This window comes from Pseudophryne corroboree, chromosome 4 (genome assembly GCF_028390025.1).
Source record: "Pseudophryne corroboree isolate aPseCor3 chromosome 4, aPseCor3.hap2, whole genome shotgun sequence".
NCBI classification, from domain to species: Eukaryota; Metazoa; Chordata; class Amphibia; order Anura; family Myobatrachidae; genus Pseudophryne; species Pseudophryne corroboree.
Window position 1 is genome coordinate 28335420 of NC_086447.1, and position 17590 is coordinate 28353009.

The following is a 17590-nucleotide window of genomic DNA, read 5'->3' on the forward strand; positions in this document are numbered from 1 at the left end:
CACAAAATAGTTTGTTGTTACACTACCTATCATAAAATTATGCTGTATGCTGACTGTGCAATGACTCCCAATGATTCATATTATGATTATTTTAGAGTTACCAGAACTTTAAATGTATTTCCTGTACTACTTGCCAGGTGCATCTGGGTTATAGTAGGGGAAATGGCTCTAAATTGCACACCCTCTAGTAATGAAAGGTGCTATGCTGCTGAGAATAAAGTAGTATACACAGACAAAGGGGGTGCAGATGCATTAAACGATCATTACAGTATAATAAAATATAATATGTCATAAGAGGTTGTTGGTATATCGTTGGCCAATGATATCAGCCTGCCCACCAATCGTCCAGGTCACCTCTTGTTGAGCAGGTTCCTAACACTATGGGGCCAACATCTGGAATGCAGGGAACCCCAAAACATGATCCAGCAAAGGACCCCCCCAGAGCATCACACTAAAACACAGTGATCGTAAAGTGATATAAAGTGTAGGTGCACATGGGCACAGAGGATTAGGGGGAGGAGTGGTTGTTTTTTGTAGGCTGCATCAATTTTTTTAGGTTAGGACCTCTTGCAAAGGAAATTAATGGCTTTTTTTTACACTTTTGAATGCTTTATCAGTGGCTATCATTGGCTAATTCTTCTTCACCGAACTGGCAAAAACTGGAGCATTGACATCATTTTGAGTAGTGATGACCATCCTATCAGCCACTTGCGATGTGGAGTTAGTCTGTCCATGCTGAAAAATGTCTTTCACCCTACTGAGTGCCTTCCTTATCACACCTGGTGCATAGTAGTAGTGCATAGTAGAGTTTAGTAGTTGCCACCTTCCTATGTGGAAGGAAACTATTCCTTACTCTCAATATATAAGGCTAAGGAGAAACTGTACCAGTTTGACGAAGTTTGATGAACAGGTACAAATCTATACTAATAGATTTCTACAGAGAGGGTACCTAGAGGAATTAACACATAAAGCAATCGTAAGGGCCAGGAATAAGGAGAGAGATGAATTTGTGAATTATAAAAAAAAGGATGAACAAGGGAAAAAAATGTTCTGCCCATTAGTTACACAGTTCAGTACTGGCTTCAGAGAACTAGAAAAAATTGCCAAGAAGAACTGGCATATCCTGCAGTTAGATGCGGTTCTTAGTCCAGAACTTCCCAATAAACCAGACATTATTTATAGGAAAGCTAGGACTTTCAAATCGATCATTTCTAAAAGCAAACTAACCACAGTACAGAGTGAGAAGACCAACCACTTTCTGACCCCACTTAAAGGGTTTTATCACTGTGGAAATTGTTAGATATGTACTCTGGCAGAAAGAAATGTAAAATCCTTTATTGGTTGTAATAACCCACATCCTAACATCATTTGATTTTTCATCAATTGTAATACAAATTTCTGTATATATATTCTAACATGCCCTTGTGGCTTAAGATACGTCGGAAAAACTAAAAGGGTGCTGAAACTTAGAATTCTAGAGCACACTCGTAACATAAAAAATCGGATTATGAATCATAGTATCCCACGTCACTTTTCTGAGCTACATAATGCGGATCCCTCTCTCCTGAAGTTTGTGGGAATAGAACATGTTACAGTGTCTACTAATGGTGGAAATAGGGAAGAACAACTCCTTAGAAGAGAAACTTTCTGGATACTCTCTCTTAATACACTTACGCCCCATGGGCTTAATGAGAACTATGAGATCACCCCCTTTATTAGGGAGAGATGAGTGGGGGTCTCATACTATTCGTTCTGAGCTAATGTAGAATTCTTGTGTAACTCCAACATATCTGATGATTGTTCTTTTCTCTGTGAAGATGGTAATATAAATACATAGGGTACTGGAGGTTTTCTTATTACATGCAGGTCACTTTCTTATATACTCATGTCACTTTAAATAATGCCTGTAGCATTTATGGTATGAAATGGACTTTATAGTTAATGCTTTATGCATGTTATTTAGTATGTGTATTAATGTTCTGTATATCGGATGTATTACCGCTAAGATGATACTGTATTGCTGTTTTCTCAACAAAATGTCTATATCAGTGGGTTTTTTTTAAACAAAATGCTTATATCGTGTGCATTAATTAATTTTTTATTGCACTTTTAAATAAGTCTATTTGTATTCTGTATTTATGTATTGTGTTAAATTGTGTGTGCTTATTAGCTTTGAAAATTGTGGCTGACGAGCCACCAGTCTTGTAGATTTAGCGTAGTTTTTATGAAATTAGCTGTCTATTTACTGATTTTTTTAATCAGATTGTATTAATGATTAGAAACTTTCAAATATATAAAGGGTCTTAACAAAGTTCAGGAGGGAAACATTCTTCAAAGGAAAAGAAGTATTAGAACTCGAGGGCATACATTGAGACTGGAGGGGGGGAGGTTCAGGGGAAATTTAAGGAAAAATTACTTCACAGAAAGGGTAGTGGATAAGTGGAATAGCCTCCCATCAGAGGTGGTAGAGGCTAAGACTGTAGGGCAATTTAAACATGCTTGGGACAGGCATATGAATATCCTTACAAAGAATCAAGGTTAAAAAAGGGTTGAGATTGCCTAAAGGATAAAATAAAAAAGGGGCAGACTAGATGGGCCAAGTGGTTCTTATCTGCCGTCAAATTCTATGTTTCTATGTTTCTATGTTTCTATTGCTGTCTAGCACTTTTAAGTGAGGCTGTTGCTGCTGAGAATTAGAGCGGCTGATGGTAATAAACAATTAATGGTACCATTATTGATATGTGACTGCTATATAAAGCTTGTGCTGACGTCTGGTATGCCAACCTCCTGATGAAGTGATTACGAAATGCACTGAGGTGGGGCTTACCAGGTGCTTCTTGTTCACCATGAGCTGTCATCCCCGACTTCACCCGGAACAGGTGTCCTGACGGATCGGTCGCTGAAGCTGGTGCGGTGCGTGGTCCAAGATCCAGGTGCACCAGGCTGCAGCTTTTGCCTTGTGGTTTTAATTTTCATGTGATACACAGCCCACAGAGTGGGCTATCAGGGTACAAGTCCACTGCTATTCATTTGACCTATCCTGTGCTTATATGTGGTTTATGAATTAAATTGATTTGCACTATGAGCGCCTTCTCCTTCTTTTGCTATTTCCAGATACCTTGCTTTTGAGAGTCAGAGCTATATGAGAACTGCTGCGTTGTGAATATACTCCGGTGCTACAGCCCAGTGTTGTGCTTATACCTGTGGACTGAGACTACCTAATCACCAGCGCACCTGTAAACATCTCTTTTCTGTTGACATATATATATATATATATATATAGCAAGAAGTAAAATAGCCGGCACTCTCAGTATAATCAACCACCGGGGTGCCTTCCAAATGCAGGAAATAACGTTAATATAGTCCCCTGGGTGTAGCTATGCACACTCAACCACCCTCCAGGGACCAGGCGGCACTCCACGGATTCTTTGAAAAATAGCTTTTATAAATTAATCAAAAGTTCAATACATAGTGCAAAAAACAAACCGACGTTTCAACGCCTCACAGGCGTTTTTTTCAAGGTGCACAGTGCTGGAAAAACAAAGAAAAACAAACCAAAGAACAGAAACCACAAGTGTACTCACCTAAATAGGCACCTCGTGTACGGTCTCACCTCATCCCGCTTCCGGACGCCAGCGGATGTGGCTCGCCACTGGCGTCCAGTTTTTTGCACTATGTATTGAACTTTTGATTAATTTATAAAAGCTATTTTTCAAAGAATCCGTGGAGTGCCGCCTGGTCCCTGGAGGGTGGTTGAGTGTGCATAGCTACACCCAGGGGACTATATTAACGTTATATATATATATATATATATATATATATGTCCACAAATTTGGTGAGTTTGGAAGTGGCCAACCTTATCCTGATCAGTCAGTCTGGGAGGGGGGAGTTAACAGCACATAATAAAATATTGCCATTTTTTGTGGCATTAATCTTCAAAAAAGTAAATTCATCAGTATTTGTAGCACCATTCTGCAAATTTTTTATTAATAGCTTTCCATTTCACTCACAACACCTTCTGTTGGATCCTTCTTCAATATAGTACACAGTAGGTACTTTTATCTGACAGGATTTGCAGTGCTTCTTCTATATATTTAAATGTTGCTTAATATTTCTTATACATTTTGTTGCATCAACAAAAACATTAAAGCTACTTGGCCCTCTATTAGTCGCAAAAGAAAACCCATGTTCTAAAAAACTTTTTCATTTTTAGTTAGTAGATGCATAGACAAATTAAAAATTGCACTCTTTACTGATGGTATAGTACATCATTCTTTTGTTATTGCTTTTTCTTCCTCTTTTTCCTCTCTTTGTTTTCTTTTCTGCCCTGAATTTAGGATAATTCCTAATCTGTACTCTAAATTTGGATCTCTCTTTATCCATTTTCAGTTCTCTAAAAAATCTCCAGACCTCTTTGTCTCCGTATTTGATAAATTAAAAACTTCGAATGTATTACAGGTAGACATATTCCTAGCCTCAAAATTGGAATTATTTCAAGTTTTTTTTTATAAGATACTTGTTTCCAGGTATTCTCTAGATTCTGTCTAAACATCTTGTTATTATTCTATTCTAGATTCCTCCTAAAAGTCTTTTTTTCATGTGCCCAAGGTTCTCTGTGACAATGCATAGTAGTACAAAGGAATTGAGAATTAGGAGATATGAGGGGCCAGATGTTACAAAGTCAGAGTTGGCTGGAGTTGCAGGTTACTGGCTGAACTCAAACTTTTTTTTTAAAGCAGCAATCATTTACAATGCATGAATGTGTACAAATATATTTTCTGAATTCTTAAGAAATAAAGTATCAGATAAACATTTTATACTGAAATATACAGATGTAGATTTAGACTCTAAAAATTAAACTAAAGAGCTTAAACTGATTTGAGAAATAACATCAATTGCAAACTATCTTGAAGTTGGAAGAGTACTGAGTTGATTAAAATGAATAAAAAATCTTGTTAAAGAGAATGCAGATTTTGTTGCTAAGAATAATGAAATATTAGACTTTTGCTCTCTTGATTTAATTATGCTGATTTTGGTAGAGAAAAAGAGAGAGCTAGATGACCTTGTTAAGGAACAAGTGGAGTTGGATAAAAAGACTGATGTAATCAAAGAAATCGCAGAATTTAAAGAGTTGACTGAAGGTAAGAACAAAAAAATACGAAATGAGAAACGGACATTATAGAAAATAAAGTAAGAAAAATTCAAGAGAGATTTATTGGATTATATGAATAAAATATTAGAATTTGACCATATGAAAGAAAAACCTTTTAGGCGTAAACAAGAAAAATTTGAAATGAGTCTGGTGTCCATGGCTGGGCCACTTAATTAAAATATAAGTAACTTTCAAACCAAATTTTTCTGTAATATAATTGTGATTCCTTCCAATTTGAATTGTTTAATATTTGTTGTTATGTCATGTTCTTCAATAAAGTAACAGCTTTCAAACCTAAACAATGTTGTATAATAGTATACATACTGATGACATACGCTGTCACCAAAACCCACCCTGGTTCTGATATAATTTCAGAAAGCTTATTAATATCCAAAAAAGGGTCTTTTAGATAAACTGGTGTTTTTATAACTAGGGATTATAATAAATGATCTATACAAAGAGATACATTTGAGGTAATGTATTTAGTTCCAGCTACTGTTGATCTTCCAGGTGGATTACTAATTGTTTTATGAATTTTGGGTAAAAAACATGGAACCAGTATTAATGTTTAAACATATTTTCTTTGGATATTTGCAAGGCTACTAATATACTGTATCTATATTTTAAATACTAACTCTTAGAGGTTGGTTCTTAACTTTTTATACATGAAGTTATATAATAATTTTCATAGAAATTCTTCATTATATTCCTCCACATTTACTATAACTATCCTCCCTTTGTCAGCTGACCTATTTGCCTGAAAATGTTACTCCCTTTTTGTTTATTCATTCTGTAACTACTAAGATTCATGATCTTTTTTTTATTTGATTGGAACACTTCCAATGTAATTCTCATTATCACTAGTGTTAGTGGTTACTGATGGGGTTAATATAGTTCTACATATATTTTAAATGATCTGTATCTTATTTATTTGTGATGTTTAACTCATCTTTTAGTCTGGTGTTTCCATTTAGGATTATTCAGTGGGTGAGTAGGAGGTCTCAATAAAAAAAAATATTTGTGGTTCCTCTGATAGATAAAACCTGTTGTTTCTAAATTCATCTAAATATAACTGATAATCAGACATACTGTATCTATCTTATTTTCTAAAACTACAGTATAGCCAGATCATAAATCTCTATTGTAATTAAATGTCTTGACCCAGGTATGAGGTTTAGGTCTAGCCCTTCTGTTTGTACATATCTGGGTCTGTAATTGGTTTTTAAAAAGGATTTCTATATGCAACAGTTCAAGAAAATGGAAAAATAAAATCCATATTGAAGGACTTGGTCACAGTCTGAAGGTGCTATACCATAAAAATTTAACTTTTATTTTTGTTACAAAATAAAATACCTTTGTTTGTTTTTTTAAACCAAATATTTCTTGTATGTGTCCTGTGTTACTCATAGCGAACTAAAAATAAAAATTCTCAGTGAAAGAAAAATAAAAGACAGAATTTAAAAATTTCTCCTTAGCTCTTCAGCTTATTAAGCATGGACATTAATTAGGATTACTGTACTGTGCATGTTTATGCCTATATAATGGTTCGCCCCACAAGGACTTCAACTCCCTGGCAGATACTACAGTTTATCTCTGAATCCCGTGCTGAATGAGCTGATACTTTATTTCAGATCCTCCACACTCTGGCACCTAAATTGTACTATGTACATAGAGCTCAACCAGCTACTTTTAACTAGTTAAAATGGACCAATTTCTCCTGATACCTGAAGAGCATTAGATCATCCCCTTTAATTCTGTTGTTGAATATTTTAGATGTTGTATGTTTACATGCCCTGTATGTCATATATACTTTATACTGCTCCTTCATTTTTATATTTAGGCTTAGTGATGGGGGCACTTGCTGATCTCTTGTGTTTGGTTTATACTGCTTGGCTGGGTGGTGTTCAATTTACTGGCTCATTTACTCTATATCGTTTCCATTTTAGATGTATTCTCAATTATATGGGAAGTTTGCTATCATCCAGTTGCTGTGAATTGCTTTGTGCTAAATCCTCTCACATTTTTTCCACTTGTATCCCCACTGTGAATCATCTCTGACCTCTTGTATTTACCTCCCTTTTTCTTTTTATTATTCTCCTCCCAATTTGGTCAACAAATTGCTAGTGTTGACATGTATCAATTTATTTTCCTGGTTCTTTAGGTGGGTCTCTCAAATGTCACCCCCTGTATGCAACATGTTGAATGAAATATGAAATCAAATACAGTGGTGCTGAATTTGAACCATGTAAGATGGAAGATAATCACCCTTTATATTGTCCTCAATATATATCCTCTTTCATTGAAAACAAGGATCTGGGCAATCTGCTGTCAGGTTTCTTCTTTTACACTGTTAAATCCTATGACAGGAGCTGATAAAACACAAAGACCTGTGCCCACTTTGTCTTATAGCTCGTTTAAAGCAAGGTGTAGTGAATGCACAGTAAGGAAATGATTGCGCAACACCTTTATGCACAAACAAAAGGTTTTTAATGCTACAACATTGCACTCACAATAGGGAGAAATATATGAAAGGTATACATAAACAATTACAGAATGGTGATACATATAAAAACTTAAAGGGGATCCGACTTTAATGATCTCCAAATCCCTAAAGGAATTTACATTAAAGGCACAGGAAAGGGGGATCATTATAAAGAAAGAGTTTGAATACTTAAAAATTAATGAACCATACATTCCAACAATTTATATGTTTCCGAAGATCCACAAGAACCAGGCCGACCCCCAAGGCAGACCTATAATCTCAGTGTGCAATAGCCTGACAAGTAATTTGTCGTCATTCGTGGATTTTTACTTGCAGCCCCTTGTCAACACTACTAAGGCCTATTTGAAAGACACAGGAGACATATTGAGGAAATTAGGTAACATTAAATGGGAAGACAATCATATTATGTCCAGTGTGGATGTAAGCATGTTGTATACAATTATTGATCACACTCAAGGTCTACATGCAGTCTCCCATTTCCTCAATAGAAGTGATTTAAGTGAGGATTTTAAGACATTAATTTTGGATGGTATCACTTTTATTTTGAAAAATAATTATTTTGATTTTGACGAATCATTCTACCTGCAATTACTTGGTACTGCCATGGGGACAAGGTTTGCCCCCAGTTATGCAAATTTATTTGTGTCATTCTGGGAAGAAGAAAACATCTATACACCAGAAGAACGACTGGGAGCAGACCTGGTTCTGTGGCATACATTTATAGGTGACATTATATTTATAAAGGCAGTGAGCTCTGAGAATTTAGATCTGTTTTGCACTGAACTGAACAATAATCCCTTTAACATAAAACTAACATTTGAGAAAAGTAAAGAGAAAATAGTTTTTTTTTAGATTTAAATATTTATATTGAGGTTGGCCAAATAAAAACAAAAACATATAGGAAGGAAATGGATGTAAATGGCTATATAGAAAGGTCAAGCCAACACCATTCACGTTGGTTGAATGGAATTCCATTTAGTCAATATGTTTGTATAAAAAGGAATTGCTCGGACAATAGAATCTGTAAGGATCAAATTTCAGTTATTACAGAGAGCTTTTAGTGCAAAGGTTATAATAAAGAGATTTTAGAGAAAACAGAAGGAAGAGTAATGCAAATGGAGAGGAAGGATCTATTAAAAGAAAAGGAGAAACATAAGGATAAAAAGGATCCAATGGTTATGAGTGGGCTTTTATTAGCCAATTTAGTTCTGATTATAAGACAATAGAAAGGATTGTTTCCAATAATTGGAAGATATTAAAGCAGGATCCTGTTATTGGTAAGAAACTACCAGAATAACCTGTTTTTCTCTATAAAAAAGCACCTTCAATTAAATCCCACCTAGTAAGGAGATCAATAGAAGATGATACCAGACAGAGTATCCGCACAAATGGTTTTCAAAGGTGTGGTACCTGTCTTATGTGTAGGACTGTACCTTCAAAAGATAGTGTTGTAAAAAGCTTTGAGGTTAATGATGTTTTATATCCCATATAGGAATTCATCACACGTCATTCTAAGAATGTAATTTATTTGTTGGAGTGTACTTGTGGTTTACTCTACATAGGTAAGACTACAAGGAATTTGAAGGTGAACCTTGCTGAACATGTTTACAATATACATAAGGGACTCTTGACGCATTCGATGTCTGCACATTTTACGTATACACGAGTCAAAAGAATGCCATATAAAAAAGTTTTATGGCATACAGCAGATTTTACCAAAATGGAGAATAAGGGATATAGATTCATACTTATCCAAGTCAGAGATGCAATGGATACATTTCCTTAAAACCCTTACTCCAAACGGCCTTAATAGCAATTTTGACTTGTTTTGCTTTTTAAAATGAATTAAAATTCATTATTATCCTTTCCACATTTTTAATTTGAATTTTTTTATTTTTTTATGTGTTTTTTATTGGCACACTTTTTTAATGGTATATTTATGATTATATGGATTATGTTATAGATATGTTTTTAATATAGAAATGTATTTTGTTTGCGTTTCAGAAATTTATTGAATTTTGATGCTGATTTTTTCTTTCAATTTGAAGGTATTATTTGTGGACATTCTGTTACTATGAAAAGTGGGATATAAATCAGAGGACCCTCTGGATATATTGCATAAGGTGGATGAAATTGGCCCTCTATAAAGATCGTTTGGAAATTGATAAGGAAATTACTCATGATCCGTGAAACCAAGTGGAATGCATCAATGGAATACAAATGTTAAAGATCATCTTCCAGCTTTGGGCAGTCAATCTGGAGCACAGCAAACCAAATTTCCTATTATGGCACTTCTGCACATGCGCAGAAACATTGGAACGCAAACCGTAATGCATAGACTACCGGTTCCGGTCTTTGCAGCAAGATGCCTAATTATGAACCAATTACTTTTTGGATGGATTTTAGGTATATAAAGAGATTGATTTGGATTACCACACATACTTCTTATGAAGGATCACGTCGATCCGAAACTCGTTAAGTGTTGTGTGGACTCCGATCAGCGGCCAGGACAGTGATATCATGGAGATCTCCAGTGGTGGGCATAGCTACCCGGGTTTGTGCTATCCCTCTTTTCTATCGTGGGAACCCAGGAAAGACTCTTTGACAGCACAGCAGGATCCCCCCCTCCAGCGGCTGCAGGCAATGGCAGCCACTGGGGAGTCTAAGTTAACTCTCCCTAGCCACCCCCAGACAACCCCGGTATACCAGGCAGCTGTCCTGGCTTTCAAAATGAAAGCCGCAATGGTTGCAATGTTCCCGATGGTCGCGATGTTCCAGATCGATGTTTTTATGATTGGGGGGAAAAAAAATTATTATTTTTTCTTATTTTTTTTAACTAAAATCATTTGGGATAGAGATAAATTCATGTTTTTCACCTAATTCACTCATAAAAAAACCCCAACAATTTCGGAGCGGTTTTTGGCAAAAAAAAGTCATCAGTTGAGTGGTTAAAAATCTTTTTTGTATATAAAGGATTTGCATGATAATTTTCTCATTGTGTAATCACTACACTTTGCTTCAAACGAGCTATAAGGCAAAGTGGGCACAGGTCATTGTGTTTTGTCAGGTCCTGTCATAGGATTTAACAGAGTAAAAGAAGTAACCTGACAGCAGATTGCCCAGATCCTTGTTTTTAATGAAAGAGGATTTATATTGAGGACAATCTTAAAGGGTGATTATCTTCCTTCTTACATGGTTCAAATTCAACCCCACTATATTTGATTTCATATTTCATTCAACGTGGTTCTTTAGGGGAAATTGCAAGTAGGCACAAGGTTTTCTACACAAATAAAAATGCGCTCCCGATACCCATGGTATCCAATAGAGAAATGATCACAGGGTTTTCAACTCTGAAAACCAAGCAGAATGTGAAAAACATGATACTGGTGGTCTCTGTGGCTCCCGGCGGTCAGCCCTTCATCTTCCCACTGGGTAGGGAGATTCATGGAGATGTAGTTCTGCTAGCTGCTACATTGGAGGATGACACTCACATGAGGTGTGTCACACACAGAGACACTCACACACACTGTTGTAGGAGTCCATATCCTAATGTTGGAGAAGACACCACTTCACAATGTGAGTAATTACAGACTCATTAATATAAAAGAAATGGCTTACTTAGTCTTTGGAGGGTGCCAGAACAAGTTTCAGTGATTTTTCATAAAAATAATAATTTTAGAAAAAGCACACTTGCTCTGGAGTTGTGTGAAATAAGACGCTCACTGCATCTCATTTTCTGTCCTACAAGTGAATAGCAAAACTCCACAGTTGATGGAAAAACCTAGTGCTGTGAGTTTTTTTTTAAATCTTCCGTACTTTATTGAATTTCTGTCTAACTGTATTTGGCTTTATTACCTTCTTTGTAACCTAACAACCTCAAAAATTGGTACTTACTGTAGAATATGGATGTAATCAGTAATTAATAATAAACCATAGATACAATTTTTTTTGCAAGAAACCATCTCATCCCTATGGAGGACATTAAATTGCAAACACTCGAATGGTCCCTATCAGCAGGTGCCTCTTATAATTCCAAGGCTAAGAGTGTAGCTATACTTCTCAAACATTCTCTATGGTTTTAAATTAAACATGCTACTGTATGTCCAATCCTGAGGGTTCCTTTATTAATGCTGTAATTTTCTTATATGGCAGGCTTTATGTTCTATGTAATATATATGCCCCACATATTTATTCCAAAGTGTTTTTTTCAAAAGCTTATTGCTGATTTAAGTGTACACATGGACACTCAGTTAATTTTGGAGGACTGATCTTACTTGGATAGGTAAAACATTGCCTTTAGTTCTTTGCTTCCTAAACTTGGCATCGCCCTTCTTTTAAAATGCATGCAGCTGGTTGGTACTTGGAGTCCGTTACACCCCACAGATAAGGAATACATTTGCCTCTCTGCGGCACTCAAAACACTATCATGAATTTACTATAGTTTACTCTCCAATTCTCCTTTCAATCATATCTCTAATGCTGCCATAGAGGCTATAAATATTTTGTATCACACATTAATCACCGCAACCCCATGTTGTCAAAGGTTCTTTCAAACACTTGCTCCTCTCTCTCTCATCTTGCTAACTCTCTCAAAATTAGAAATCAATTTGAGTCAGCCTGGGAGGAATATAAAATTAATAAGATCTGTCATTTAGACTCTGACCCACTTGAATTTTGTCAGATTGCAAAATTGGTACTTAGAGAGATAATGGTGGTCATTCCGAGTTGTTAGCTCGGTAAATTTCTTCGCATCGCAGCGATTTTCCGCTTAGTGCGCATGCACAATGTCCGCACTGCGACTGCGCCAAGTAAATTTGCTATGCAGTTAGGTATTTTACTCATGGCATTACGAGGTATTTTCTTCGTTCTGGTGATCGTAATGTGATTGACAGGAAGTGGGTGTTTCTGGGTGGAAACAGGCCGTTTTTAAGGGTGGGTGTGAAAAAACGCTACAGTTTCTGGGAAAAACGCGGGAATGGCTGGAGAAACGGAGGAGTGTCTGGGCGAACGCTGGGTGTGTTTGTGACGTCAAACCAGGAACGACAAGCACTGAACTGATCGCAGATGCCGAGTAATTCTGGAGTTACTCAGAAACTGCTAAGAGGTGTGTAATCGCAATTTTGAGAATCTTTCGTTCGCAATTTTACTATGCTAAGATTCACTCCCAGTAGGCGGCGGCTTAGCCTGTGCAAAGCTGCTAAAAGCAGCTTGCGAGAGAACAACTCGGAATGATGGCCAATATTGTATGGTACTAATACTTGCAAAAGACATGCCCTTTCCTATTTGCAGTTTATCAACATTTTACATCCCATGCCGAGCCACAAGATACCTTCCATATGAGAGTGGCATTCATCCATCCCTACTATCTATATGTAGGCATATTTAATCTTGACCCCATGTGTGCATATAAGAAGTCACACCAGATAGTACATCAGAGGTCAAATTGTCATGAGATAGGATGCATATACAATCTCTAGAGATGATGAAATGGCTCTTTACCTTGAAATATTCATCCATTTACTCAGAGATATATCAGAAAGACAATTGGATACAGCATAGAAATTTGAAGGATTTTGATAAGTTACGTATTTGAAGGGGAATGATGAGATGATGGTTTCAGGAAACAAAAAGTGTATTTCACATCTTCACTGTATATTATTGACCTGGTATATTCTAAAAGATAATAAGGGAATGGCAAGCATATATAATTTAGTATATAATAGGAGCAGAGATCCTGTACATAGTAACCCTCAGGACATCAAAATTATTATTTAATACACAATTATATATATAATTCATCCACAAATATATCTTTTTTCAATTTCACTTTATCTACACGTTTTCCACACGTATATGGTGTGGGCAAGAAGCACACTCTATATATTGTTTTCTATTTTTCACTTTATTTATTTATTTTTCAATTTTTCACGGCACATCATTTCACGTATCACATTAATTACTTTTTACTTTTCCGTCACCTCACACATCCTAACATATATTAATATGTTCATATCACATTTCTAACATAGTACAGAAGATTCATTTCACTTTATTTATTATAAATAATTTTCACACTCATCACACAAGCACATTCACGAGGTACCAATCCTGCCATGTATTTATTACATATAATTACACATATTTCACATTATACTAGTACATTTATGTGACGTCAATATCGACTGAGCATCAGCCTTTAACATGTAATAATTGAAAATTTTATTCACAGATATTACTTGCCATTCCCTTTTTTCCCCCCTTTTCTATGTGGTACATCAGATTAATTATGGGAATTTATATATTACAATATGCATTATCTGACACCTCTCAAAGCAAGTAACAAAGCGTTTCCATTTTTATTACAAATCCTTTGAAGAAGTTTGGCTAAGTATCTAAGCAGTATACCTCCAAACTTATGGCAGGGGATTATTATTTTCATTCCCGTCTGGGTTTCTCGGATGTAATAAGTACTTTATTGGATACTCATATGTTCAGTGCAAATAGTTATGTACCCTTAATCACGGTGTCAGTATGAGTACGGGCAGAGATGACGTGTCACGTGATTAGGTGACACGTCACGTTGATTTGAATTGATTGGCTGATTTTCCCTTTATAGCCATCCTCGTTAGGACAATCGTGTTTGCCCTGAGGAAGCTGATGTGAAACGTGCACGTTGGTGGCGTTTCAGAGCGGCATAAATTTGCCTGCTATATTCACTGAAAATGTTGAAATCACTTGTTTAAATGTAATACAGCTAATGGATATATGAAATAGGAATAGGATCACTCGTATCGACAGACTAATTTAGCTAGATAAGGAGGGAGTTGAGGGAGCCATTAAGAGAGCCACATGAGTATGTAGTAAGAAAATGTGTATGGACAATGTCAGCAACGGATTTGTGTGAACCAATACAATAGGTATCACATACGTATCAGTAGTCGCTATAGTGAGGTGCTGATTAACTAAGAGAGTTATATGATTGTGTAGCAGGACGAATGTATATGGACATCGTTAGTAATGAGCTTTTGATAGTTAACATATAGGCGCTACATACGTATCTACAGCCGTTATATGGAGGTGCTGACGGCGATCAAAAACACATCTGTGAAAGTACTGATACTCTTAGTATTGAATTCGGGGAAATCAGTACAGATCACATTTATAATTAAAACAGTTGTTGCAGTGATACACTGATGGTGATTAAACTATAATACTCGCAATAGAATAAGTGCGGATACTTTCAATATTGAATTCGGGGGAATCTGTACAGATCAAACCTAAAAGTAAAACAGCTGTTGCAGTGATACGCTGATGGTGGTTAAATTATAACACCTGCAATAGAAAAAGTACTGATCCTCTTAGTAATGAATTCGGGGGAATCAGTATAGATCACACTTACAATTAAAACAGCTGTCGTAGTGATACGCTGATGGTGGTTAACCGCTTGTAATAGAAAAATCACTGATTCTCTCAGTATTGAACTCGGGGGAACCAACACAGATTATACTCACAATTAAAACAGCTGTTGCAGTAATACGCTGATGGTAATTAAACTACGTGCGGCTGTACGTATGTGTGCAGAAATAATACATCACATATGTCTCAGTGGCCGTGTGCCCTTATTCTGTGAGAAACATATGAGAGATCAATTATAATATTAACATTGTATGTCAAACAAGACAGTATAAGTATGAAATGATCAAACACATACACAATAGAAGAGATTGTACGAAAGCCTGCACTGACAATCATAGTGAATCAGTACAATATAGGCTATATTTGTATTAAATCACTGCTGCAAAGACACTTTGGGGGTAATTTAATTTGTATGCAACAGAAATAGCCGTACAAATGAACAAATAGAGACATTATTTACTGTATAGATCTCAGTGATCCTTTGCTTTCACATACTGTGATATCCTCTATGAGCTCCGGGATCATGTAACAATGTTTGGCAAATAGTCAAGGGCCAAGCAATTACACTACCTATCACAAAATATGCAGAAAATTTGCTTTGAAAATGACTCCCAATTCTTCTTCTTCTTCTTCTTCTTCTTCTTCTTCTTCTTCTTCTTCTTCTTCTTCTTCTTCTTCTTCTTCTTCTTCTTCTTCCTCTTCCTCTTCCTCTTCCTCTTCTTCTTCTTCTTCCTCTTTTATTTTTTTTTAGAGTTACCAACATTTCATATGTATTTTTATTACTCATGTCAGGATCCATCACAGATCTAATCCCAAATGATGGTATTATTCAAACTGAATGTATAAACCAATTGTATTCTGTTGGCCTAGATATGACTTTATTTTTGTATCAAAATGTCTGCTATGCTGTGTCCTGAATGTGACCTGGGGGAAAGATAGTTCTTCTCTGGAGTCAGGGAACAAGATAACGATCTCATACCGGTCATAAAAGGTTGTGTGCTAAAGTTTCATGCTTCATTCCCCAAACTACCAGATCTTTCACACCAGGTCAAGAAGTGTGAATCCTAAGGAAGATATGAGGACATCACCTCTAAAAGGACTTTTATATCTGTCATATTCTGTTCCAACCCCCTATCTACTGGGAGACAGTTACTTTGAAGTAAGTGTCTGATTCATTAAATGTCCAGCAACAGGAGAGTTAAATCCCAAGGGGCTTGGAGTAACTTCCATTTGAAATAAGAATGAGGTGAACTCAACACACAACGTTCATTACTTGAGAAGTCAGTTATGATTGAAGGGGCACCAATCTATGTTCTGTGATCTCCTCCACAGCAGAAAAGTAGGTCTCATATCTAAGCAACCTTGAAACTTGTTTCCTTGCTTTTCCTTTTATTTTCAAAAATTAATGCAATATAAATCTGTTGTCTATATTTTATAATATTCCTTTTCTGTAACCAAATATCTTGGAAATACATTTTGGGATTAAACCATTCTTTTATCTAGCGTATTGTCACAAACCAAGTGCGCACAATGCAGCCATGCTGGGAACTCTCTTACCTCTCCCTTTCCAGCATGGTGTAGCCACATGACTCTGCTGGCAGCCGTGGGCCATGGTTCATACCAACTCACATTTGCCATAGTGATCGGCGTCCCACATGGAGCCAGCGCCGGGTGCTGCCATCTCGCTTCTTGACATGTGACTGTGGAGCACCAATGGAGCATAACAGGAAGTTGCATCCATTGGGAATAGTAGTAAACCAGCTGATCAGTCAGAAGCCAATCACAAGTCAGCTAGTGGTCAGATGACTTCAAAGGCCAATCATCAGTGACCCAGAGGTTTAAATACCTAGACATACTTCCTGGTTGCCAGTGCTTTGTTTCCTGAACTAGCATTATGTCTAAGGACTCCTGTGCAGTATTCCCTTGCACTCACTGATTCCAACCAGTTTGCTCAGTCCCAGGTATCCTGAAAACTGGTCCTGCTCCACAGTCCAGTATCTAACTATTGCAGCTGTGTCCCAGTTATCCTGAAAACTGGTCCTGCTCCACAGTCCGGTATCTAAGTATTGCAGCTGAGTCCCAGCTATCCTGGTCCTGCTTTGCATCCCATCATCCTAGTCTGAGTGAGCTGGTCATGTCCCAGTTATCCTGAAAGCTGGTCCTGATCCACATCCTGGCATTCTAGTCTGAGTGAGCTGGTTGTGTCACAGATATCCTGTAAACTGGTCCTGCTCCACATCCCAGCACCTCTATCTCCAGTATTACCTTAATACTCCATTTTACACTATCCTGCACTTTATAAAGAAGTCTTACATTAAACCTTCTAGTTTCCACCCAAGCCTTCCACACCACACTCTCGTGGTAACACCTTAACTGGACCCACAAGCAGATCCAAGTCTGCTATGTATTCTCCATGTCTCTTGGTGAACTTGCATGCTCGTGAAGTCAAAAGCTACATACTGTACCTATATGTAAGTGTGTAATATTAATATTTGTGTGGAGAAATGAAAGACTCTCAT